Genomic DNA, 27388 nt, shown 5'->3' on the forward strand with positions numbered 1-27388 from the left:
CGGTAGTGTGGCAAGCACAATCTTCATATCCCACCTGCCAATCATATCCCTTGGTACTCAGCTGAATGAGATGAACTCCTGTGTCCATCTCAAAAATAGAGTCTGTACACAAATGCTTATAAAATCTTTACCCAGAAACAGTCAGAAGCAATGAAGATATAAATGAATAAACATGTATATTGTAGCACTTCTCGAAGATGGAATATAATTTAGCACTAAAAGGAAATGGGTTGTCACGTCTTCAAAAGGCACATAAGAGTCTTAAATATGTATTACTAAGGAAAGTAAGCAATCTTAAAATTGTATGATACCAACTAAAAGACAGCCTAGAAAAGGTTCAACTGTTTAAAAAAAAAAAAAAAAGACACTGATTCTGAGAGATTTGAGGTCCCAGATGCCACACTGGTAGATACAGCTGACTATACCCAAACCAACAAAACATATATCAAGAGTGAATCTGAATATAAACCACAGACTGAGTGGCTCCGCCATATTAGTGCAAGTAAGTGCATTGATTGAAAAGACAGAACCCCTGTGGTGTGGACTGTCACAACAGCCTGCACTTCCAGCACTTGGAAACGTAATTTCCTCCTCTGGTTTCCACAGGCACCCACACACATGTGGTATACACTCACATAAACACACGAAATAAAAATAGAACTTCTTTTAAAAGGACGGCATGGGCCGGGGGAATAGCTCAGTGGATAAGAGCACTAGCTTTGCAAGAATGAAGAGATAAATTTAGGACCCTGCATCTATTTAAAGTTTTCATGTGGATGGACACACACACAAACACACACGTGCACACACACACACGCACATGCGCACACACATGCACACTCGCACACACGCACGCACGCACGCACACCTGTAACCCAGCACTAGAAGTGAAGCACAGACAGGAGGATCACTGAGATTTCTGGATTTCATCATAGCTGCAGGTGCAGTGAGAGACTCTGCCTCAAAGGAATAAGCTGAGAGTCCTAATAGGGCAGGACACTGGATGTCCTCTTCTGGCCTCCTGTGTCACATTATGTGACATAGGAAAATGCACCAGCCCATCACTGAAGCTTCTTGAGTTTTATTCCTGGGTCCTGGGTCCTATCTCAATGGTCGAAATGTCTGTTTGGGTCCCATTGTGTGACTTTCGTCATCATGTCTCTGTCATACAATTTGAAATCGGACTCTGTGATCCTTGCATTTTGTTCAGAAATGATTTGACTAGTCTTTTCTTGTGTGCGTAATCTCGCATCAACTTCAGAATTTATTTTCCCTCGTTATATGAATATGAAATTGTAATTTTAGGGGAAATTCCATTTTATCCATAGACCATTTTCAGTAGCACAGCCATTTGAATATTAATCTGCCACCCAATGGAAATAAGAGGCCTCCCAGTTACCTGGCTTTAAGTTTCTTCTTTTGTGTTGTATCGTCTTGTTGCAGAGGCCTTTTACTTCCTTGGCTTGGGCTGTTCTGATGTCTCTGTAGCTTATCTACTACTGACAATGGGCAATTTTAACTTATTGATTCCGAGGCAGGGTCTTAATACCCAGATTGGTGTGAAACTTGCTATGTAGTCCAGAAAAGTCTCAGATTTCAAGAGCTCTTTCCTTTAACTACTGGGACTTCATGCATGTTATATCATAACTGGATGAATTTTTTTCTTTTTGTAATCTCAGTTTAATGACTACAGTACAGAGGATTAAGTAATTTGGCTATGAGAACAGGAGTAATCATGATGGGAGCTGGTATTTGAGAGATCTGTTACCATCATATATCATAGCCTCTTATTGATACGATGCTATGGTCCAGCTAAGCCCAGTCCTGTGGGACCCCAGATGAGATGGAGATTGAGATGAATCTGAACCAATGAAGGAAATTTCAAAGGTGGTTGATTTGTTTGTGTGTGTGTGTGTGTGTGTGTGTGTGTGTGTGTGGTGTGTGTGTGTGTGTGTGTGTGTGTGTGTGTGTGTGTGTTTGTGTGTGTCATGTTACAGGAATTGGAGGAATGGAAAATAACATTGTGACAAAAGTGTAAATGAATGTTCCAGCTTTTAGGGGACACCTCATCTTTTCTCCTCCTGAAAGCCTGACTCAAGACTCCAGAAATATCTTCAAAAGAAACTTCCAGCCCTGGGCATAGTCCTCAACTCTTCAATGTCTGTCTCCCATTACATTCCACTGTTTCAACATAGCCTCCTCTTTAACTTCACACAGGACACATCTAAAAATAGCATATTGATTTTAAGTCTAGATGTACATAATATATTCCATTGACACCTCAGAAGTTCCAGCATATACACTAGTCACTGGATTTTGAGGTAAAGCATCCAGAGGGATATTGAATTAAATCATGCAAACAGAAAGGAAAGGGCAAACTAGAAATTCCACTGAATGCATTTCCCTTCATTTCTGGTCCAGTAGTCAAAAACATATTAAAAAATAAATAGCTAAAATTTTGACTTCTTACCTGAATACAGAAGACATGATTTGCCCCAGATTTATTGTTATCTTTATTTATTATTAAGCCTATGAACTATCTCTTTATGTAGCCATGTTTGCAATCAAAAGATGTTAGCAGCAGACCTGGCATTAATACATGCCCAGAATCCCCTCCATGAGTCACCTCCTGCAAGTCACATAAAGGTTTAATCACCTCCTCCCTTTGTGTGATTTTTAAGCCATTTTTTTTATGATCAGTAGCTAATTTTAAACATACTTCAAAAGAGCTTTGTGCAGAGTGATAAGGAAGGAACATGTTTGTAAGGATCAAACTACTGTGGAGATCAAGTCCTGGCTTTCGTACAGGTTTGCTGTGCAGCTGAGAGCAGGATCTGGCCATCTCTGTGCCTCAGCTCCTCGCCTTTCACTTTGGCTGACAACAGCTTCTACACACACAGCGGGCAAGAGCATTACCTAAGAGGGAAATGTCTGCAGCCCTGGCCCACAGGCTTGGGAAGAGCTTCCCTTCCCCTTCCAACTCTTTAGCGCTGCCTGGTAACTCCAGGCTAAAATGGCCCTTAAGGACAACTTTATGGCCACTCTTTACTTCCAATATTCATGCAATTTAAAGACCAAGAGGAAACAAAGAAAAGCAAGGAACCCGTATTGTGTAAATCTGAAGCAATTCTATAAATAACCATCCTATTCCTCCCAAAGGCCAACAGAAGCCTGCGTGCTGAAATGCCACATTTGACGGATTCTACCCTGGCCCCAAGATTTAAAAGATAATCTTATCTTTATATATCTCCTTTAAACAAACAGAAAAGGGTAATTTATTCTTCAGTGTGTTTTATGATCTCATTTTAAATCAACAAGGTTTCATAAAAGCTACCATCTCATCTGCAGTAACACCTCAGTTCAGATGCTGAGTGCCCCAGAAACCCATTTCCAGATACCTTATATCCAGCCGTTCAAATAGGAAAATACTTTAATATTTAATTTCATCAATGTCAGACATGACTTATTTCAGAAAACTCTCTCGTGTTATTACAGCCAAGTCTATAGACTGTAGTTTAGTTTCTCACTTGGAGACGCCCTGCTTTGCTTCTGAGTATATCCTAGCTTCGAGTTGTCACACATGGTGTCCTACAGCCCCCTAAGACATTATTATCTCCTAAGTGCCACACAGAGGGCTCAAGCCCCTACCTAACATCACTACTGCCCTATGATCTATCCCATAAGATATGCCATGTAAGTGAAAGTCTGACTTAGGCATCTCATTTTCAGCTTCAGGGGCTGGAGGGATGGCTCAGTGGTTAATAACACTTGCTACTCTTACAAAGGACTTGGTTCAGTTCTTGCACCCAGACAGCACCTCCAAACTATCTGTCACTCCTATGCTAACAGCTACAGCACCATCTTAGACTCAGTTTCAGTCCCTAGCACCCAAACAGTACCTCCAAGCTATCTAACTCCTGAGCTAGGAACTACAGCTCCATCTTGGACTCATCTTCAGTTCTTGTACTCAAACAGCACCTCCAAACCACCTGTAACTCCTGTGCTAGGAACTACAGCACCGTCTTGGACTCAATCAGTTCCTAGCACCCAAACAGCACCTCCAAACTATGTGTAACTCCTGTGCTACGAACTACACCACCATCTTCTGGCCTTTGGGAGCATTGCACACACATGATCCTCATACATGCATGCAGGCAAGGAACAATACATATAAAATAAAAATAAATAAATAATGTTTAAAAGTAAAATGTTGCCTCCTGTCTTCTTCCTGATATTAAAGCACTCAGGCCACTCTTCAATCAGAGCAAACACTAATCTCCCACCATGCATCATGAACTATAATAGAATCTGTTCAATTTCATTTGTGTTACTTGTTACTAATAACAGTTCCATGTGAGGGGTATATTATTGTTGCTTCGGGGGGCGGGGCGGGGAAACTCAAAAGTTAACACGGGTTAAATAACACATTTGAAGTGCTGGGTTAAGCCTGGGAGAGCTGGGATTCTAACCAGGCCCTCTGGAAGAATGTTGCTGAATCCATAGACTATGGAGTCTCTAGAACAAGGAAAACAGCTATATAGAAAAAAGCCCAATGACTTGAGAGAGAAAGCAGAAAGGGCAGCCAGGAGTAGCTGCAGAATCACAGAAGGGCAAGATTCAACAAGTAAGGTCAGAGAGAAGGTGACAGCTACAGGTTAACTGGTGTGTACTGACTGCTATGTGAGCAAGTTTGTCACTGGACGTGGTAGAGGGAAAGCTCCCTGCACTGGGAAGGTGCACTTCAGCGTGGTACAGAGCTCACCTAGCAGGACTTGGGAGACCCCCATGATAAAGGTAAGACTTGGCAACACCCTTCTGAGTCTGTGGTCTACTTTCAGTTGTTTCTTTACAATGCTATTGATTTCAGTTGCTTTAGAATCTTTTTTAATTTTGAGATTATTGTTTTGATTAGAAAGTTTCTCCTCTCCCTCCCCTTCCCCTTAAAGTCCCCCTATATATTCCTCCCTGCTCTCCTTAACGTCTTTTTTAAAACAGTTATTGCATGAGCACATGTAGGGCTGAAGAGATGCCTCAGTGGTTAAGAGCACTGGCTGCTCTTCCAATGGACCCAGGTTCAAATCCCAGCACCCACATGGCAGTTCACAACTGTCTGTAATTCCAGTTCCAGGAAATCTGACATCTTTTTTTTTTTTCGTATGGTATTTTTTTTTATTTTTTTATTTTTTTAAAATTTTTTATTAATTTATTCTTGTTACATCTCAATGGTTATCCCTTCCCTTGTATCCTCCCGTTCTTCCCTCCCTCCCATTTTCCCCTTACTCCCCTCCCCTATGACTGTTCCTGAGGGGGATTACCTCCCCCTGTATATGTTCATAGGGTATCAAGTGTCTTCTTGGTAACCTGCTGTCCTTCCTCTGAGTGCCATCAGGTCTCCCCCTCCAGGGGACAGAAATCTGACATCTTCACACAGACATACATGGAAGCAGAACACCAATGTAAATAAAATAACATTTATTTAGTTTATGTATCACCTATATGTATGTTTTTAGGCTGATTGGTTAGCATTGGGGGAATGAATTGGTGTGTTCTTTCTCAAACAGTAAGTTTTTACATAGACTCAAACCCATGTGGATGGTTTTATGTATGTGTTGATTTCACTTATCAATGTCTCCATCCATTTTCTTCTGCAAATGACAATATTTCATTCTTATTTGTAGCTAAAAAGCATTTTCCATCATGTTTTTTGAAAGGCAAGCAAAGATTAGTGAAGCTAAAATGGAAACGGAAGATATGGCAAGGTGGAGTGGCTTCCAAGCACTGCTAGGTTAGGGGGATCTTTGTGCATGAGCGTTTTGTTCTAGATCTTTCTCACTGGGCCTCCTGAGGATCTGGTTTGTGTCAAAAGCAGGCTGGGTGCGCTCCAGTAGAAATAGGTTATAATATAGTAGAGGTGTGCGTATGGGGAGCTGTTCTCTACCGTGTGCCCTTCACCAAATGCTTGTGTTGGCTGGTAATAAAGAGAACACAGTTACTATGTTCGTGAGAACTGTTTCTGGCTAATTGTATGTTCTTCTCCAACAAACTCTTGAGAAGAAATGTGGCCAAAGACAGATCCACAAGCTATCCAGCAATCCTGGACCCTTGTGCTATGGGCCCGGTGGGGTCCAGGGCCTCACGAAAAATTTGTACGTGACCAGAACTACACTCACATCTCTATCTGCTCCCTCTCTCCCTTGCTCGTCTCCTCTCTCTTTCTCTCACCTACTCCCTCACATGCTCTCTTCCTCCCTCTCTCCTTCTCCTCTTCCATTTCTTACCCTTGCCCTTTTCAACAGAGAGAAAACTTCACTCACTCACTCACTCACTCACTCACTCACTCACTCTCAGGAACCCTATTTCTAGCTCTGTATCTCAGGGACCTGCCCAAAGACACAGATTAGCAAGACTATTCCCCGGAAAGCAAGTAGCTGCTCATGGTCCCTGGGCTAATAAGTGTCAGAACTGAAATGACTTTCCAGCTGTGTCATCCAGAACTGAGTAGCTTCCCAGCATACAATGGTTTTGGTTTTCAAACTGGACAATCCTAGGAAACATGGAGTAATTTGGTAACTCTAGTTGGAACAGGGATTCAACCCAAAACATGATTCCCTCTAAAGATGATGCTTTTTTGTCAGTACACCCCTGTCCTATGCGCACTCAGAAGACATGCTATGCTGGCATTTATCCAGAATGCAGCCACGACATGATGATGTACACACATGTATACTCACAATTCCAAGGAAGCTCCAGCCTTCTGCTAGAAAATATATTCTTCACTGGGAACTATGAGGGAATTGAAGACTCTTTGATGACTCTAGTAAAGTTTTAGATGATTTGTTTCATTTCATTTGTCTAAGAAGAGTATCTGTGTGTTTTATCACATGCTCAAAATACCCTTGATACCATTAGGGTTAAGACTCACTATCCAGCAGAACAAGGCTCTTTTCTTTGGATTAAGTAGAACAGGGTGGCTACACTGGTGCTCCACAATTACTGGCCTCAATAGGAAATGACTCCCAATAAATGGTAAAACAATCGTTGTACCTGGACCAAGACACATCGCTGGTAGCAGTCATCTACTGTATAGCCCAATATGCCATATTCTAAGTCATGGTGGGTATCTCTTCTATTAAATTACAACTTGAAAGACTTTTGCCAGTGTTGGCAGAAGGCACAGGCAGGGATAGCTGCTTCAGAGGAAGGAGCCATATCTGGGACCAGGCTTCAGGGTGCCTTTGAGCCAGACGTCCATCTTCTGAGCAGAGTGTGCTATGCTGTGCTACAGTGGAGCTGGTGTTACTGATTTTCAAACTGAAAATAAAAAGTATCATTTTACTACTGGAGATTTCTGGTATCAATATCCTATTTTTTTTATATTTATCGTGTGTTTTTTGAATGTTTAATACAGCTATAAACACAGCAATGTCCTGGCCCCTTCAAGCTTGCCATCTTCTAAGGGAGAGTGTCATTAAGAAAATAATTTAATACATCTATACTACTATTCCAGAAAACCCAACAACCATGAGCACTATAGATACAAATAAAAAACTCCTGTTTCCAGAAATGTGGAGAAGCTACCAGAGAGAGCTCTATTAAGAAACATCCAGGGTGAGGGAAGAAGTGCCCCACAGGAACACTAAGGACAGTGTGACCGTGCCAGAAGTTTAATCACGATGCCCAAAGTCTCTAAGATGAAAGGAAACTGACACCGGAGGGAGATTACTTTTGATTTTCATACTAGATTGGAAGAGGTAGAGACTTTTAGGTTTAGGAGAGCATTTCTGGTTTTGATTTTTTAAATCTCTACAAACTTTATTAGCATATATTCATTTCAGAACTTCCCGAGATTATTTTTCATAAATGTATGTAATATGCTTTGATCATACTGACTTCCACATTACCATTTCTTGTGCCCCACCTCTACTCTTGGCTCTCTCAATAATGCCAAAGTTTTAACGTATGAATTCTATGGACTTCTGAAACTCATCAGTAGAAATTTATTTATGGAAACATTGTTAGAGCATTTTAAAATTTCATATTGTGTACAATGTTCGTTGGTCCCATCTACCCTTCACTCCCTCCCTCCCTCCCTCTCCCTACCTCCCCAAGTGTTTTTCATCTCCCAGCTCACTTCATCTCTCTTTTTAATAGCTCATTAAGTCCAATTAGTGATATTCATATTCATATGCATGTGTGTGTGTCTGTGTGTGTGTTGGGGTGGATGGTCAGACATAGGAAATAAGCAACTGACCTATGGCCACCTCGCCCAAAGAAAAGTGCCTCTTCTACTCTCAACATCTGTCAACTCCCACTAACTCCTCAGCTAGGAGAGGGCCACCAGGAGCTCCTCTGTCATCCTAGGTTCTTCTCTTTATTGATTTGCTTAGGATCATCACTTCTATTCCTGTTCTCTCAATTGCTGCCTGCCAATGGCTTCAGAAGTCTATGCATTCATCCAAGAAATTTTTTTTCCTGAGTTTTCTGATGTATTTCCACTTACCTAAAATATACAAGGACACCCCGCAGATACTTTAAATTACTTTTTTCAAAAAGAACTAATCATTTCCTCCTTTTAAAACCTTCTATTTGGGATTTATATCTCCCAACCAAAGTCAACAATAAGCCCCATGCATCAGAACAAGATAATCACCATCATCTTCTCTCCTACATGGTGTCATCCAGGAAAGTTCTCGAAGTCCACCGACTTAACATATCTCAAGTTCCTTCTACTGCCAACTAGCATCATATGAGTTGGGGCACCTTTGCTTCTATGAACCCTGTGGTTCCCACTCCAGCCACTGTGTCTGGTCTCCACGCCGCCTGCCTTCTCTCGGTGTACTCTCTACAGTATAGGTGGAATGAAATGATTCAAATAACAAGTATATAGCTATATTTCTTACTATATATTACCCACCATTTACATTCAGACCCATATAATACTAAATTCCTCTGTAAGGTGCCCATGACCCTGTTGAGCTCTGTGCTTGACCATCTAATCTTCTCTTCAATTCTTGTCTCAAGCCTACCCCATGTACTTCTGTGTGCAATGCCTACACAACGCCTGGTTTCCACATTGGCTTTACCCTTTATCTGAAATACCCGACAACTCCATACTCCGTGTTTGCTTACCTAACATCTCTGCAATTCATGTCCCTTTTTTTTGTTTTTTGTTGTTGTTGATTTGGTTTTTTTGTTTTTGTTTTTGTGTTTTGTTTTGTTGTTTTGTTTTGGGACAGAGTTCCTTTGTGTAGCCTTGGCTGTCCTGGACTCACTTTGTAGACCAGGCCGGCCTCAAACTCACAAGAATCCGCCTGCTTCTGCCTTCTGAGTGCTGGAATTAAAGGTGTGCGCCACCACTGCTCTTCTCAGGTCCTTTTTTTTAAAGATACCTTTCTTTTTAAGAAGCCTCCTGCTACAAGATCAGATATATTTCTAATCTACTGTCATAGTGCATCCTTTCAAAGGGCTCTACTGTGACTGACCACAGTGATTTCTCCACTGTTTCTCTTCAGAGGCTGTACACTTCTTAAGGAGAGAAACATTTTTATTTAGCCCTCTAAGCTTCTGGAACAGAGCATGGATAATAAAGTGCACTTAGCAAATGTGTGTGGACCTGATGAGTCAGGTACTATTCAAGCTCCCTCACAGCACAAGTTGAAAAAATTACCCCAGGGAGGTGAGGTTCTTGCTTGAGGGACACAGTTAATTTGTTGCAGAGTCAACATTAGATTATCTGATTTAGACTCTTAGATGTTTAGATGTAGGTGTGTGGGTTGGTTTGTTTGTTTCGAGGCAAACACCCACCATACCAACTGAGCTGCATCACCAACACTGATGTCTATGGTCTAATCCATTGATCTAATAGAAGGTGACCGCCATACCCTAAGCTCATTAAAATGTCTACACACACACTCACACACACACACACACACACACACACACACACACACACACACACACAATCAAACACTCAGCTCAAAGTGAAATACAAAGGGATTTAACTGATTCTCAAGGGAGGGGGGAAGCGGGGGAGGTGTTGACATGTCAGTGAAGGTCACACAGGAGCCTTTCCCTGAGCTGCACCTGACTGAGAAGTAGACAGGCCTTAGAGAGACAGAGTCAGAACCTTCTTTGCCATTTCAGCTGTACCTCATGTCCATACATAACCTTCCTGCCGGAAGCGCTGCTCCAGGAAACAGCTTCTTCAGAGAGAAGCCCATGGCTCTGCCTCTGTAATAGTCCCGTGCTCAGGGTTCACTCACGCCTCAGGCTGGTACACACCTCTTCTCGTCACTATCCTTACCAATCCCCCTCAGCTGAGGACTGTGACCTCAGAGACGGTGGCATCACTTCGACGTCTGCCTAAGCAAAGCAAAATTAGGAAGAAAGCTCTCAGGGGGAAAGAAACAATCTCCATGTGCCATGAAGCCAAACAAAGAGAAACTAAGTTTTATTAAAATGTAAGGCAAGGCATCAAAGGCCAGAATGGAAAAGTGCCTAAAATACAGTAAGAGTCAGCAGCTAGCAAGCAGACCTCCCAGTAAATGCCAAGTCAGACACTCCTGCAACAGGAATTCCTCTAGGTCGCATGTTTTATTAAATGTTTTCTAAAGCGCTAAGTCTGAGTGGCCGTAGGGTCCAACTGCCAGGACATTCATAGTACATCAGAGGAACATAACATGTAATAAATAATGATTTAATTTTTAAATGTATTGGGAATGTCATAGTTTGCCCTCTGAATCATTCTAAATGTTGGGATCATCACTTACTCTAGAGTCTAGCAAATTTGTATTCATAGATACATTTGTTCACTCAACAAACATGTACTTTCTCACATTACATAAGGACCTGTTGTTCTGCTGGGAGCTCCAAGAAGCCACTGCTATATTCATTTATTAATCCATGTATTCAATACACATACACTGAACACATGTCACTTGGAAGAATTTAGTCTACCAATGGACATCCTACAGTGAACTTCTTAAAGTACTACAGAAAAAGATGCATCAAAGAAGAGACTGGTTCAGAAGTAAGTGACAAATGGCAGACAAATTTTCGCATAAGGAGGCCCTGGCACTGTAACCAGACTAGGTTGCAAATTACTATTTGCTTATGGAAAAAAGGAGGATACACGAGGATACACTTGGACTGTTAAATATGAGCAAAGCGACTAGAGGTTAAAAGTTAATGCTGTGACATGTGGGGACAGTAATTCAGGCTATGAGGGTCTGGCTTAGGGTGGAAATAGGGTTAACGTTTAGGTTAAAGTTTAGAGAAAGGGATTCAGCTTTCACTCTGGGTTATAAGAACACAGAAGGGTTTTGGTTTATCAAATATGATTTTAAATTTCCAACCTACTAGCCAGCAGCCTCACCAAGGAGGCCAGAGTGCCAACTCAGAGCTTGATTGATTGGTTCAGGTAAAGAGTGAAAGGACCAGTGATTGCAGAGCATCTGAAAAGATAGCCAGGAAGACAGTTGTGCCTTTCCCTCCTTTTCCCTCAGTGCTCCCCAGTCTCTGCAGTGCTCCACCCAAACACTTATCTGAGAGATGAAGCTGTATACTCACTTCCCTTGCATCACCATTGCACTGTTCTCTGCCTCCTGTTCTGTGCAGCTCGACTCCCAATGCCTGATGGCAAGCAACTCTCACCTGCAAGGTTACCTATCAGGCTATCCTATGTTTCATTTGCTCTAGCTTTTCTAAGCTATTCTGCACTCTGCAGCCGAAGAGAAGAGAGCATTCTGCACAACTGCTGATCTTTCCATGGCTTCCCATGACCTTCAAGAGGAAAGGGAACACTTAAGAGGTGACTCTCAGTGATGTCACATCTTCATGTCTCACCAATATAAGTGGGTAACACTTTACCCTGGTCTTTATATCATATCCTGTCTTACACTCCCTTCATAGCACTTCTTCCTCCATTTTTATGCCCCTCCCTGGATCCCTGGCTTGAAAATTACCTGGTGCATTGACACTTTAAACACATGCTAAGTTTATTTAAAGGGTCTTTCCCAGGTCATAGTGAAACCTCAGGGTTCCACTGACATGAGGAAGGAGAGAGGACAAGGAAGATTACATTAAGTTTCCCACACCAAATGATCAGAATCCTAGTCCATCCACACCAAAGGTAGAGGGCCACAGAGCACTGGTTCATAGCATCAGTTTCCTTTGTGACATGAGAATCCTCCTCTACTATGACTTCAGAGATTCCTCTGCAGCCACCTAAAAATGATTCATGTTTTAGCAGAAGCATTCACCACTGATGAGCACCCATGATGCAGGAAACCGAAAAGCAGTAGAGATGTCATGAATTCCCACCAACTCAAGTTATATTAGAATTCATTTTACACTTTCCAGTTGGGTACCTGAAAGACTTCTCACAGGCTGGGCAGTGCAGCAAAACATTTTACATGGAGGAGAGATGGGATGAGGCAGCCAACAAATCCCAAAGGCCAAGGCTCATTGCCCAACACCCTTGCTTCACAAAGAAAGAAAAAGGTTCCTGTGCAGTGCGGCATTAGGCTTTGGAGTGTAGAGTTTGGACACATTGTGAGGTTTGAGGAAAAGGATGGGTGGAGGACCAAAGATGGAAGACAAGAGACAGAACCTCAACCTCAATAAAGACAGCATAGGTCTATGTATGTGAGCACTGAACGAGAGTTAAGTCAGGGACATTGAAACCCTCCAGGCCATTTATAGATTATGAAACAAAAGTCTGGAAATGAAGGTCAAGTCAACAGTCCTAAAAGTAAGTAATATCAGAGGTAGAACACATCCCTGAATCAGGACCACAGCTGAGTATACTCTCTCCCTCATAAACTCTCATATCTAAAAAGATTTCTCTCACTTCTTCTCTCTCTCCCTCTCCCCTCTCTCCCTCCCTTCCTTCCTCTCTCCATCCTTACCTCTTCCTTCCTCCCTCCCTCCCTCTTTCTCTCTCCCTCCCTCCCTCTTTCTCCCTCCCCAATTCCCTCCTTCCATCTGTCCCTCTCTCCCCCTCTTTTCCTTCCTTTCTCCTTCCTCCCTCCCTCCATCAATCTCAGTGTCTCTTTTGTAGGCAAAATAAGGAAAAGAAATGCATTTGGAGCATTAAAACTAATTCTGAAACCTTCTATAATTGGCAACTATACTTTTCCTTCGGATGTCACGTGCCGTTTTTCTTTCTTTACATTTCCTGAGCCTATCTGGGAGGGTAACCATCATTATAAGACCTTACAGAGGAAGCAAGTGGCCACAGAAGTACAATGATTTACTGAAGGTCACAGCGAGCTAACAAGAAGAGGAGATGGGGCTTCGGAGTGTATCTCATCCGATACTGTGCAATTAAGCCCAGGGATGTTGCTCATTTTCTAGAAGAGAACTGAAAAAGGAAAGAGCATGTGCTTGTGCTGGGTGCTTTATAGGCCATAGGAAGTTGTTTTTCTTTTCTTCACAGCTGTTACTTTACTCTAAGTGTTCAGCATCCACTGTGAGATTACTACAAACACGGTAACTGAGGCAAAGTGGTGTCCAGCACCCTAGCTCTCAATCCTTTTAGAATCTGAAGTCAGGTTATATGCTTTCTCATTACACAAAAGATAAATTAAAAGAATGAAATGGAGGGAGGAGCAATAAATCCCAAGCTTAAAATATTTCATCTGAAGTACTCAGCAAATGTTGTATGAAAGTCATTTAGCACCAGATCCCAACATTTCTAAAGCGCCCCTCATAAAGAAATGAACATTTTGAGATTAGGTTTGTACCTGTGTTCTCCTTCACTCTCCCTCTGTGGGCTTACCCCCAAATAATACACAGCAGGGAAGCAAGTCTCCCCTCAGGTTTGCTGCACCCTGAGACAGGAAGATGCCAGGGACAGGCAGGTTTTGTGGTGCTGCTTTGAGGACAGGTGGCCAAGTTGCTGATAAAACCCACTCTCTCACTTAACACTAATCACCATACGATGTGGAAGCACAAGGGAGCCAGGTAGCAGAGGCCCCTGTCCTCATGGAGCACAGAGTCAGGGCAGAAGAAACATTTGTACAAGCAATGACACAGCACAGTCTGCCAGTCACAACAGGTGCAGAGTGTCAAGGAAGCACATGAGAGGATCAGGGGAGGCTCCAGATATGATGGAGCCTTTGAACGGGGCCACAAAGAGAAGAGCGTGAGAAACGGTTACTTTCTACAGAGACACCAGCATGGGCAAAAGCAGAAGCACACACGCGCGCGTGCGCGCGGACACACACACACATACATACACACACACACACACACACACACACACACCACACACACACACACACACACACACACACAACACACACACACACACACACACACACACACACACACACACAAAAGCACAGGCCTGGCTCTTTCCAGAGATTACAGTTCCCTGAGCAGTGAAGTCAGGCTGTACATATTTGGTCAGGGTTATGAAATAAGTCTGGCATTTCAGGACAGATTTGGGTTGAGAAACAATTGCAGCTTCAAAAGAACCCACCATGTGTGCAACATTTAAAGGAGCCTTCACTTTGTGCAAATATCCATCTGATGTTTGGTCCCACTCTGTGCTGCACAGAATTCATTGTTTGGAGAGAGAGGAGCACCACCTTCCATGGCAAAGCACTTGACCTTCAGCAGCAGTAAATAAGGAGCACCTGCAGTGTTCTCCCCGATAAAGCCCTCTTTATATTGCCCAGGTGTCTCTGGAACCAGGCAGTAGTTCAGCCATGATTCTCTGACTAATAGTTCCACTCTTTCCATGTGTGCTACCTATGCAATACCTTGCTAATCTGAGGATTTTTCTTTAGGAAGTGATGATTTTCTTAAACTTGCATTAGTCACAAGGCTTTATAATCCTGCCCCATTTGCATCCTCTGCCATTGCATTTGATTGTTACAAGAGCCTAGCAAACTCTAAGGGCTGCTAGTATCCCATTATGTAGACAGGAGAAATCCCAACAAGATAGGGGCAACTCAAGGTCATACAACAGGTGTATGATGAAAGCAGAGTTCAGAGCCTATTCTGACTCCAGCATCTTGCCCTCTTTGCTCTACACTACAGTGTAGAATCTCCCTATAATATATTGTCCTCATTGTGGTATAAATCCCCAGATGACATGCTGGCCAAATCACATCCTCTTGGGTAACATAACTACTTCATAAATTAAAAGCCCAATTAAAGAACATACCCTTTTAACTGGGACTTACCACAGTCCCCTGAGGCTAGGATATAAAAGGATAACTCATTCGCAGTCAGTGGCTATCCATCCTGGAAATTCTTCAGAAATCTGCTGCTAAACTCTATGACGAGCTTCTGACTGAAATTACTCAACTAACACACCCCCTTCTTTTCAGGTCCTCTGGGCTTCTTCTCTCAGCTAAACTTGGTTAATCATGTGCCAAACTCCAGCCCTCCCTCTAGCCCAAAGATGCAGTTAACAGTCCATCATACACTAGAGACACCTCGAGCACATCCAGGGCTTAAAACAAACTTAACATCAAGAGCATTGGAACCCAGTGGAAAACATTGCCCTTTTAGTTGATATGAGGGACTAAAATGGGTCTCTCTTCTCCAGCTTTCCAAAAGTGGGATGGTTTGTCAGTAGCCAAGAGTCAAAGGGTGTCTCTTAACACCATCCAGTTTTTGTTTTGCTGCTACAGGGAGCGAGGGAAAGGTAGGTGAGAAGAAAGGGAGGGGGTTTCTCATCTCCATTCTGGTTAAAAATTTTATTTCTCTTAGCACTCAATGCCCCCAACGACCAAAACATCTTATCTATAAAACATTAAGCTCCAGGGGTACTCCTGAGTCCCAAAACCTTACGAGTTACTATTGTCCAAATAGCCCCTGCAGTGGTTGTGTTTAAAGCTGGCTTTACATATGAAGAGCTCCTGTGTGTTATCGTCCCTTTACATCCTACAGCTGAACTACACGGCACCCCACCCCCAAAAGGATGGTCTCTGAGTCTGCCGGCCCCACATAGAACAGAGACCATAACCCCCTCCACCTGACCTGGGTTCGGCAGCTCAGAGGACCTGGACAGTTCTGAAAAATCCCCTGAGGACCTGCACATTCACCCAGTTACATCAATAGCCCTCCTTGTGCTCTCAAGACTTTCTCACATGTTGGGCAAGATCAGAGGACAGAGCTAGCTGGTAGAAAATAGAGAAAGATAAAAACACATTTCCCGGCAGAATCCCCACTCAGTAATAGAAAGCCATCCAACTAGCAACCACGCTTCCAGAAACGTCACTGCCACAGAGGAGAGAGTTTTACAGCTGGTGACCCCAGAGCGTTCTCACCTACCTGTCTCCCACTGCAGCGCTTTCTCTCACCTACTAGGGCCCTGCTCCAGCTCCAGTCCCCTCTCTCTTCTTGTCGCCTTTTCCTGCAGCCAACACGGGCAGCGACTGTGGGCGGACCGAGGAGTCCGTGGCACCTGCGAGCTCTGTCTCAGGTCTCCACTGTGAGGCTGCCTGGAGGAGGAGCAAGCGGATGCTGCCCTCACCGCCGCCGCTGCTGCCACTGCCGCCGTGGTGCTGATGCGGTTGCTATGGTTATAGAACTCCGCAGCTGCCCCCTCTTGGTGCAACAGCTGCCCGGCCACCGCGGCCTCCTGTCAGCCCGAGGCAAGGTTGTGAATGTGGCTAAGGGAATTTCTCCCCCTGCCTAAGAGGACTGGGAACCTGCACTTGAGCCCTGGCTGGCTCTCAGGGCTCTGCTCACCTCTAGCGCCCTTGCTCTTCTCCTTCCCCCGTCAGGACCTAAGGCCAGGACCTCCAGCAACACACAGCGCGCGCTCAAGGCCTAAAGAGCCCTTCCAGCCGCTTAGCTCTGCTCCTGCAGCCTCTGCGCACCGCGGTAGGCTGCGCGACTGGCTGGGAGGCGCCAGCTCGCGTCCCCCACCACTGTCGGCCAGAAAAGCCTAGGCGCGCCAGGCTGCCCTGCGGCCAAACCCCGCCCGCTTGCAGGCTCGCCCGGCCTGTGGAGGGCGCAAGACGCTGGGCCAGAGAAGTCTGGCCCCAACCAGCCAAATCTGGCCAGGAGCATGCTCAGTCTCCATCTGGGACTGTCCTTCAGAGGCAAGGCGTGATGCAGTTGGAAGGAGAAGGTTTCTTTCAGACCCCAGGGGAAAGAGATATTAAACTTGGGAGAAGTTGGGGGATGCAACAAGTACAATCCTTAAAGAAGAAAGAAAGAAAGAAAGAAAGAAAGAAAGAAAGAAAGAAAGAAAGAAAGAAAGAAAGAAAGAAAGAAAGAAAGGAAGGAAGAAAGAAAAGCTTAAAACGCCAAGTGACCACTAAACAACCACTACTAAATATGCAATAGTCATTAGGCAACAGCTCACTCATCATTTGCAGATAATCTTCAAGACAGACACTGGGGTTCAGAGGTGTGCAAATTTCGTCCACGTAGAATATGAGAACGATGGACAAACTATAAGGCAATGCCCATCTATTGGCCGTTCTTCAGTGGGCAGTTTGCCTGGGAATGCATTCTTTCACTATGACTGTGCTAAGAAGCCCCTACCTGTTACAGGTGACAGAACAGCCATGAAGGTGGAACCAGTGCTGGGACTTGGAAGCACAGTGTTCCCTCTACTAGACTGGGCTGCACTAATTCATACAGGCGAGACAGTCAGAGTGTAGTAAGGTAGCTGCGATGGAAAGACGCTTGCAAGAAGGGGCGCGCACATCCAAAGGTGGTGGTAATAAGTGGAGACGAGCATTCCGTAAAGGAAGGGGCAGGGGAAATCCCCAAAACCAGGTAGACTGAACTATTTTTTCTTTTCTTTTCTTTCTTTCTTTCTTTCTTTCTTTCTTTCTTTCTCTCTTTCTTTCTTTTTTTTAATCCACATGGGACACCCAGTAAGGAAGAGCAGAGGGAACCAGAGAAGGTAAGACAAGAGTTAGGTGCACACCAAGGCCTGGGGGAGTCAAGAGAAACTTTGACTCGACTTTGAACACAGTGGGGACACTGAAGGCATTTAAGCAAGGGAGAAGGTAAGTTATCGTGCGAGGAAGGTTGCCTACTTAGCTACAGTAGCAGTGAGTACTAAACTGCCTTAGGGTTAGTTTGAAGGGGTTGTTGGCACAGAGAGCAGAGCAAAGGACCCATCTGCTTTGCTAATCCTCCCCACAGCATCCAGCCAAGCCTGGACCAATGCATATCCCAGCAAATACCGTGAGAATGGCTAATAAAGGATTATTTATTTCTCCATCGGGGAAAATGAGTGCCTTTCTTTTGCAAACATTTGTCCTTGAAATATGATTAAAATCAGATGACATTTATTTGCATTTCAGTTCTATGCAAACTTACTGTGGAAAGCCAAAGCAAGCCTCCGATGTTTTTGTTTTGTTTTGCTTTGTTTTCTCTGCCCTGACTGATCCCTAGGACAGTGGGTATGCTTGAATTATTGTTCCCCTGTCCTGGAACAGGTTTCAAGCACCTAGGTTAGAAAGTTCCATGATATGTTAAGTGAAAAAAAAAAAAGCAAAATGCAGAATGTTTCAAACAGCATAGCTCTCGTGAATCAAGAAGAGCAGCACTTGGGTAAATGTGTATTTTCATGTCTTGTATTGGGTACAGAAATATTCTGGGGTGTGGGCTAGGTAAGAAACTTGTAGGCATAACTGAGGCCAATAAGGGCTGGGAAAGACCTGAGTAGAAAAGTTTGGAGAGGGCATGAGGCTTTCAGTGTACTCATATGTAAAACATTTTCATGGTCATGTAGCAAGAGCGTCTCATGTAATCTATCCTAGGCTCACACCAGAAAGTTTGGGTGGTCTTGACCTCCTGATCCTCCTGCCTCTGTCTCCTGAGAGCTGGGTCTGCAGGCTTGTATTACCATGCTTAACTTCTGTAAAACATTTTAATTTCTGAGCCAAAAATTTTACATAGACTGTGGGTGTGCATGCAATGTGACACACATTCCAGACAAATACAATACCAAACCTACCCCTTCTCCCCTTCTGTGAAGTCCTTCCTTCCTCTTAAAATGCTACTCATGATATTCATCAGTCTTTTGGTTGGAGTGATGTCATCTTACTCAGACATCCCCTGATCCTATACCCTCCTTGTAGCTAGGCCTATCCACTCCTTAGCTGGTGCATTTGTTTGATTTCAGTTGTTAACTTGACACAGTCTAGATGCACATGAGAAGAGAATATCAATGAAGGGTTTCCTAGATCAGGGGGCTTACCTTACCTTGATGGTGTTAATTATGGTGAGGAGCCCTAGTCACTGTGGGCGGCACCATTCCCTAGGCAGAGGAGCACCCGTTGTTCTCAGCTGCTGTTTGTGAATGTGATTTGATCAAGTTCCTCAAGCTCCTGTTGCTGTGACTTCCATGAATTCACATAGAACTGTGAGCTAAAAAAAAAAAAAAAAAAAAAAGCCCTTGGTCCCCTAAGTTGTTTATGTCAAGGTACCAAAGCAACAAGGCATAAAACTAAGATAATTCGCAAACCCAGAACAACTAGACAATGGAAATGGCCTCCAAGGAGAAGTCATGCCAAGATCCACAGTCAGCCTCAGTAGAAATATATCTAAAACCTAAATAACAGGTACTACTCTTTGTGCATGTCTGGGGATGAGTCCCAAGAATCAACTCATAGAAGCCAACGACCTCATAGTCTCTTAGGCATCCTTCTTTTTTCCTTCATTGATCTAATAACATCTCGTAAAATACAAACTGTCAGTTCCACAGTGTGTATATTTGCAAAGTTATTAATGACAGGAGGCCAGTGAAAATTCTGAATCCGGTTCATCAGGGGTGGTCTTTATAAAGTAGAGAAACAGTTGTAGCCTTGGCTTTATGTTTATAGGTATGCAGGAGGATTGGATAGGGTCAGGAGGTTGATTCCATGACAGATACTGAGCTACCCTGATCCAGAGTTGATGAGAATTGGGTGGTGGTAATGGCCGGTTTGAAGGCAAGAAGTATAAAAATATGCAGTCTGGGATGTGAGAGACAGACACTTTGCTGAGGTTGACTCTGGGGTTCAGGTGAAGAGTCTCTCCCTTAGAGAAGAAAAGAGGTGAATGAAATTCTTGCAGGTGAGCAAAGAATCTATGCAGAACAGCCCAACATCTCTGGTTGGGAGGCAGCTTTTTAATAGTGACACCCTGTGGTACTAAGAAGCAAGTGTCACGAAGAGCTCTCAGACTCTCAGCATGTGTAGAGAGCATCAGAGGCCTCGCCCTTGGAAATGAACAAGCATCGGGGATTTTGGTCCATCTGGAAGGAACAAGATCCCACCCCCAACAGAAACTTCTGAAATGGTTCTGGGCTTGTGAAACAAGCTCACGATTGAAGACCCGAGCATTCAGGGGATCTCAAATCTGACTCTGTCTCTGTTTGATCCAGGAAAAGTGTTCCTTGTGCTCTCGAAAGTTTCAGCATGTCTGTGAATTGTTACTCATCCTACAGAATCTTGGTCTCCATGTTAGTTCCTTCTTGAAACCTTCCTAGGTTTACATCCATGGTTAACTCTCTCTTCTGTTGACCTGCCTCTGTGATTTGTATATGCCCAGAGCTTTGTGATAGAATGACTTATGTAAAAATATATTACTTGCACCAAACTGAGAAGTTTTAAATGAAGTTCTTTTTTTTTTTTTTAACATTTAGTTATTTTCTTGTTTTCTGTATACGAGTGTTCCGCCTTACAGTATGCATATGCACTGCATGCATGCCTGGTACCTGCAAAGGCCAGAAGTAGGCACCAGATCCGCTGAAACTGGAGGTAAGGATGGTTGTGAGGCACCATTCAGGAGCTGGAAACTGAACCTAGGTCCTCTGAAAGAACAGCCAGTGCTTTTAACCATGAAGTCACAGCTCCCGTGCTTGTGAAGGAAATTCTTAAATAAGTGGCTGCTGTTTTGTCTTCCTTTGTCTGGCTCACATCACAGTGTGGACAACATACAGACAATATGTAAGACATTTAAAGAGTATTTGAATAGATTTGAGATTTATTTTCTTCCTATGTGGTTTTCTTGCTTGCCAGTTTAAATAAGCTTGTTTTATATAGTTTTATACTACCCTGCAAAGTAGTGCTCTCAATCTCAGTATCCTTAAGAGACAATCCTTTGCTGTCTGTACACCATAGGATTCCCAAGAGTATTCCAGACCTCATACTATTATATGCCAGGAGAACATTTACCTCATTCCAATCTCCAGGAACTGATAATTGTCACACAAGTATAACTGGGCCCTTAGCAACGATCCAAAGAGCATAAGTGATGTGTCACCTCCCATCTGTATAAAAAGTGGGCTTAATATCAGCACATCTGCATATAAGCATCTTCTCTTTTACCACTTGACTTAAAACAAAATTCTAAATAATAGTAACTGGCAGGCTGCATTCAGATTAGGACTGGGTTAGACTCTTGAAGTCCTCCCTGAAGCTCCAAACAGCAATGACATCCCAGTTAGATTTTTGCCAACTCACATCAAGCTGTGTTCAACTGGCAAGGAAGAACCTTAATTGAGAAAATGTCGCCATTAGATTGTTCCATAGGCAAGTCTGTGGGACATTTTCTTTATTAATGACTAATGTGCGAGGGCCCAACCCTGGGAGGTATATAAAAACAGGCTGAGGAAGCTATGAGGAATAAACCAGCAAGCAGTACGTCTCCATGGTCTCTATTTCAGTTCCTGTGTTTAGATGCCTGTCTTGATTTTCTAATATGACTTCCCTTCATATGAACACACTGTAAATTAAAGCAATTCTGGAAGCAAGTAGCGTTCAGTCATGGTGTTTATCACAGCAACAAAGGCTGATGAAATGAACTGTAACTCTATATCATGAAGACTTGAGTTTACCTATATAAATGTCATACACGGTTTGACTAAGTACACCATTTGACTAAGATATGCAGAGAAATAGACTTCCAAACCATCTTCCCAAACCTACACAGAGTTCCTTTGGCCATGCCACGTGATAGGCTCCATGACTTGCCATTCCCATCCTTTCACAGAAGAGGAAACTGAGTCTAATAGAGCTCACACACATATATATGTGTGTGTATGTATCTTCCAAGGTTGATGAATCACCCCATTAATGATGGCAGCACTATGGGGACAAATTCTTCCTTTTATAAAGAACACAGCTTTGGGAGCTGTCCAGGACATGCTCACTTCTGACCGAAGCTTTGGGGACTAGTGATGTTTCTGTCTGCAGAAACTCCAGGCCCTGTTCCAAGGCACATCCTTGGTGATTTATAAAGTGGGAGCCCAATATTTCCTTTCTCCTAATTTCTGAGACTCACTTTTTCCTCTTTGTAACAGGATATTAATCCTTTTCCTATAGGTAACCATAACACGCAGCTGCCCTGCCAGGAAACTGGCATCTAACAGGCTCCTGGCATAGCGAAGGCCTGTCCCTTTCAGACTCTGAAATATTACTTTTTTCTTTAAGTTGCAAGAATCTTATAGTGCTCCCTAAGCGACAGAATACCCTCCCAAGGATAATGTAAGGACCTTAGGTAGCTCCACATCTGTTAATAAAATGCTCAGTGACCCTCTGGCCTTGTTTCCTCAACCCAATAATGGGGAGTTCTCTTCAAAAGATGGCTAAGCCCAGACAACTGCTCAGGCCCTGCTGTTGAACATTCTACGTCTCACTGTGTTGCTATGCCCTTCCAACCCTGGGCTTTGCTGCAGGAATAAAAATACTTCAAGTTTAACACAAAATTTAACTTAATTTATGTTATTCTCATTGGATGTCACCTTTTCTTCTTTCAATCAAATGTTGCCAAATGCATTTTCTAACGTTTTAAGAAGACTTATAATTAGAGACCAAAATACGTGAGTATGTACACCCACATTATTTCTCGTACCTCCATGCTATTCTGACTTTTGTATTATGTTCCATGTTTTATATTTGCAACATGTGTGTCATGTAGAATATATTTTTGTTAAAATAGTAACATTGTACGTGCATTTTGAAGGTCTTTGCTTCTTTTCTCTTCCTTGCCCGGGTTTTAGGGTCAGTCATGCTGCCATGTAAACAAATCGCTCATTGTTCTTGCTGCATAATATTCTTTATGGGACGCCTTCATAAAGCACTCCTTACTTTCTGCAGCCAGGAGATATTTGGGCCACATGTGTGCACACCAGGTCTCATCAAGTCTCTTCTATTTTGTGCACCCCCCCCGATGGCTCATCAACTATACTTAGACAAACTGCTGAGGTAAGGGAACACACACATGTCCTTGTGTACTGGCAAATTCCACATTGATTTTACAATTACACTATTTTACACTTTCACCAGCAGGAACATGGAGTCCCATAGCACTGTGTATTCCTCGTACTTCACATGCCCCACTTTTTTAGTCCAATTAATGTTGGGTTTTGCTGTCTTGTGCACCTTGCTCTTCTGAGGAGTGTATTGGTTATGCTTGACCACACAAAACGGTCGGGATTCTGTAAGGAGGGAATGTGGTTTTCTTATCTTTCTTATTTCCTTTTTTTTGTTGTTGCTGCTAAAATAGAAGGGTCTCTGTTCTAATATTTGCAAATATTTTCTGTCCTATCAAGTCATAGGCTATGTGCCCTCTCAAGAATTGTGAATAAAAATTTAATATGTTTAATGACTCATGAGTCCTTTCCAGAACTAAAGCTAATTCAAAAAATATATACTTAAGATATTTTCCCTTTATACCTAATACCAATATATATATTATGAACAATATATTATAACATTAAATTATAATATATGAATATAATATAGCATATATTAGTTTTAGATACCCAGAGAAACAGATATATCCTTTCTATGTATTTACATGGTTATACATATAGCATTACAATAAAGAAATGGTTCATATTTCTTATATTCTTATATATCTTAGGTTTTATGCTGCTTAGCTTTTTTGTTCATTGAAATTTTATTGAATCTACAAAGTATTTAGGGGATAACCTCTATGTTTATGAAAAGACAAACTACCTGTATCTATATCTGTAGATATACCTCTATATAATAATATAATTTTCTGCTTAGTCTATTTACATTTTTATTATCTAGGCACTGCACCAATATGTTATGCTATTTTAGTAGTTTTTTTATTAGCACACAAAAGGGGGTTCACATACTTTGTTTTTACCTCTCCTTCTCGTCTTCTCTCCCTGTCCTCCACTCTTTGCTCGCCCTCCTGACCTTTTGTTTCCATGTCTCATGTAGTCCGTTAACTTGTACTTCCCCTCAAGATCTTTTTCTCCTCTTGTAACCTCACCACCACCACGACAGGCAAAGGTAAGAACTGAAATCTTGGCTCTGCATCTGCCAGGAAATGTGCAGTGATTGTCTTTATGAGTCTGGGTGGTTCTTCCAGCATAGTTTCCTTGTCCATGTTTTCTGCTTTAAATATATCCCTTTAACAATACAACTTTCTCGCCATTGAAAAGTAGAAATGCAATGGTCGAGAACATTTGTTTTCTGCTCCACTGCCATGCCACGCCAGGCAAAGGACGACTTCCTGAGGCGCTATACAGTCTCGGACCCCAGGACCCACCCCACGGGTTACACAGAGTACAAAGTAACCATTCAGTTCATCTCAAAGAAGGTCCCAGATGACATCAAAGAGCTAGTAGTCTGGAAGCTATAGCGTGACTTCTGGAAGCTCCATGGAGACTTGGCCTATACTCACCGCAACTTCTTCAGACGCCTAGAGGAGCTTCCTGTTTTCCGGGCACTGAGGTATCTGGTCAGTTTGAAGCAGAGGACTTGCTTAGTTTCACAGTACCTGTCCCTGCACTCAAAAAACAGCCCCTAGCTCAAGGAATTTTTCAGTTATGGGAAGGTGACATGGCCCTCTGAGGTGTCCAGGGACCTGTGAATGCTGCCACCTCCCTCATCCCCATGCCGTGTCCTGATAAGGCTGGCTACTCTAGCTGCTGCCTGCGGAAAGGAGGGTACAGGAAGAGTTGGAGGTGCCAGTGGACCCCCTACTATCAAGTCCTACCCAGGAAGCCTTGGATCTTCCCTTCAGCTGTGCCAGCACCGAGGAAGCTTTCGGTTCCCCTCTCTGAGGCTGAACTTGCCCTTTTCGACCCTTACTCCAAAGAGGAAAGTACAGGCCCCAGCCCCACTCATACAGGTGAGCTGGTAGCCGTGCAGGGGCAGTACAAGAGGCTGGACCAGGAACCCCGAGAGCCAGGAGGATAGGAGGAGGAAGAGGCTGAGGATGGAGAACCTGCCCCAGCTTACCTAGGCCGGGCCACAGAGCTCATCACTCAAGCCCTTGGCGCCTATGCTGCTGCTCTCCAGGGCTACCGAGATGAGGTGCACATCCTGCTTCAGGGAGTTTCAGGTGACCCATCCCTTGCCCGCCCGGAAAGCTTGAAAAAGAAGGCAGCTTAGTACCTGAAACAGGCAGAGACCCTTCATGCGTACTTGCCCTGAGGGGGTGGGCCCTTTCTGGGATGTCAGCTCCAGCACTGCCAACCTCCTCCATGCCTCTTTATGGGACCTGACCTTGTTTCCCGCACTTGTAACCCCAGGGGCCATATCTGTATTAACTGGATCAAATATGAGAAGAGCAAAGACTTCTCAGCTCTGACCTGGCTGCCGCCTCCTTGAATCAGATTTGAGCTTCTGGTCCTGTTTGTGTGTTTTATGTGAGTAGAATCTACCAGTTCACCCATTAGAGCCAGGGTCAGTGGCCAGACTTGGCCCACTGCCTTTTTTGTAAGGTCTTCCCTCCAGCTAAAGGGGTTTTCTTTTTGTTGTTGTTGTTGTTTGGTTGTTTGTTTGGTTTCGGTTTGGGATTTTTTGTTCTTTTGTTTGTTTGTTTTGGGTTTTTTGGTTTTGTTCTGTTTTGTTTTTGAGACAGGGTTTCTCTGTGTAGCCTTGATTGTTCTGGACTCTCTTTGTAGACCAGACTGGCCTCAAACTCACAGAGACTGACCTACCTCTGCTTCCTGAGTGTTGTGATAAAAGGTGTGTACCACCACAGCAGGCCTTTTTGTTGTTGTTGCTTTTATTATTTTTTTGTTTGTTTCTGTTTTGTTTAGTTAATGGTTGGAAGAAAAAGGATTCTTTGACAAGGGAAAATTAATAAAGTTTAAATGTGTGTGAAAACAATCTGTCAGAGCACACACACAAAAGAACATTTGCTATTTGTGGGGGATTTTTATGAAACACCACAAACTAATTGGCTTTCAAAAAAGAATGTTATTTTTGACAATTATAGAATCTAGAAAATCAATCAATGTGCTTGCAGCTGATGTATGTCCAGTAAAGGCTGTCTGCTTCCATGACAGAGCATACTGGCTATGTCCTTACACTATGTGAGGGCAAACAACCTCCCTCTGGCTTCTGTAAAGCTGCAGTAAGCCCATGTGTGCTGCCATTGCCTCTCAACTCTCCCCAGACACCAAACACATTGGGGATTATGTTTCAACACATGAATTTGAGGGGGAAAGTGCTTGAACTATAGTCATAGTTTTTATATATTGTAGTAATGATTCTTCCAATTTCTTTGTTAGCTCATTAGGTTTCTTATGGATGCAGTAGTGGTATCTGTAAATAGTTACAGTTGGGAATATTTTTGTACTTTATACAAATAATTTGTTTTCCATGCTATTGTTCCCTTGCTAAGCATAAAACAGAGGAATTAATAGTGTATGGTCTTAATTGAGCTCCCTTTAAAGAGAACACTTGCCAGCAGTTTAAAACCATATATATATATAATTTATTTTAGTGGTAGATATTTATTAATCATCAAATAAAGGGAATTTTTTACTCTTGCAATACTAAGTTTTGAAGTAATGTTTCTAAAAGTTTTACTAAACATTCCTTCTACATCTCTTAAGATAAGAGGGCTACTTTGCCTTGTCTGTAGTAATATAGATTTCATTAATGAGTTCTGTAATGCTGATACATGTTTACATTCCTGGAATAAACCCTTCTTGGTGACAATGTGCTATATTTTTTAAAAACACTTTTTTTGTTCTCACTGCTAGGGCTTAATGTAGAAATATTTTATGTGTATAATTAATTTCCCTTTGTTCTACCAAACTTGTCTGGATGTGGAAATAGTTATGTCAGACACTTAACACTAAGTTGTACAACCATCTCTGTGTTTCACTTCTTTGAAGTGTTTAGCACTGTATTCATGATTTCTGAATCTTGAATACTTCTGTGAAATCATTGAAGGCCTAACATTTTCTTGGCAAGAGGACTGTTCATCAGTGATTCAGCTGCTAAATGGAAGAATAAAAACCACTAAATGAAGCCTCAGAGATGAAACAGATTCTTTGAATTGACACAACTAGAGCCCATTTATAAGCCAGGAAGAATGACCCGGAAAGGGTGTGCTAAAGAAAAAGGAGAGGAAAGGAAGGAAGCAAAGGGAGGTCCCAAAATGGCAGGAGATGAGAGAATGGTCCCAGTGCCCTAAG

At 42.9% G+C, this 27388-nt stretch overlaps 1 protein-coding gene and 1 pseudogene across 2 annotated transcripts in view; one reads left to right on the top strand and one right to left on the bottom strand.

Moving 5' to 3' along the window:
- The window catches only part of FAM135B (family with sequence similarity 135 member B), a 286049-nt gene extending 269144 nt beyond the window's left edge, over positions 1–16905 (bottom strand). The window contains exon 1 of the mRNA XM_084803028.1: positions 16291–16905. The gene's annotated coding sequence lies outside the window, so the exon portion shown is untranslated. The remainder of the gene's footprint in view (positions 1–16290) is intronic.
- Positions 16906–24435: 7530 nt separating this feature from the next.
- Positions 24436–25388, top strand: LOC311578421 (sorting nexin-15-like; annotated as a pseudogene). The gene has a single exon. The product of its transcript is annotated as a sorting nexin-15-like (transcript).
- The last annotated feature ends 2000 nt before the right edge of the window (positions 25389–27388 follow it).

Source organism: Acomys minous (assembly GCF_964271855.1).
Source record: "Acomys minous genome assembly, chromosome: 12".
In the NCBI taxonomy this organism is placed as follows: Eukaryota; Metazoa; Chordata; class Mammalia; order Rodentia; family Muridae; genus Acomys; species Acomys minous.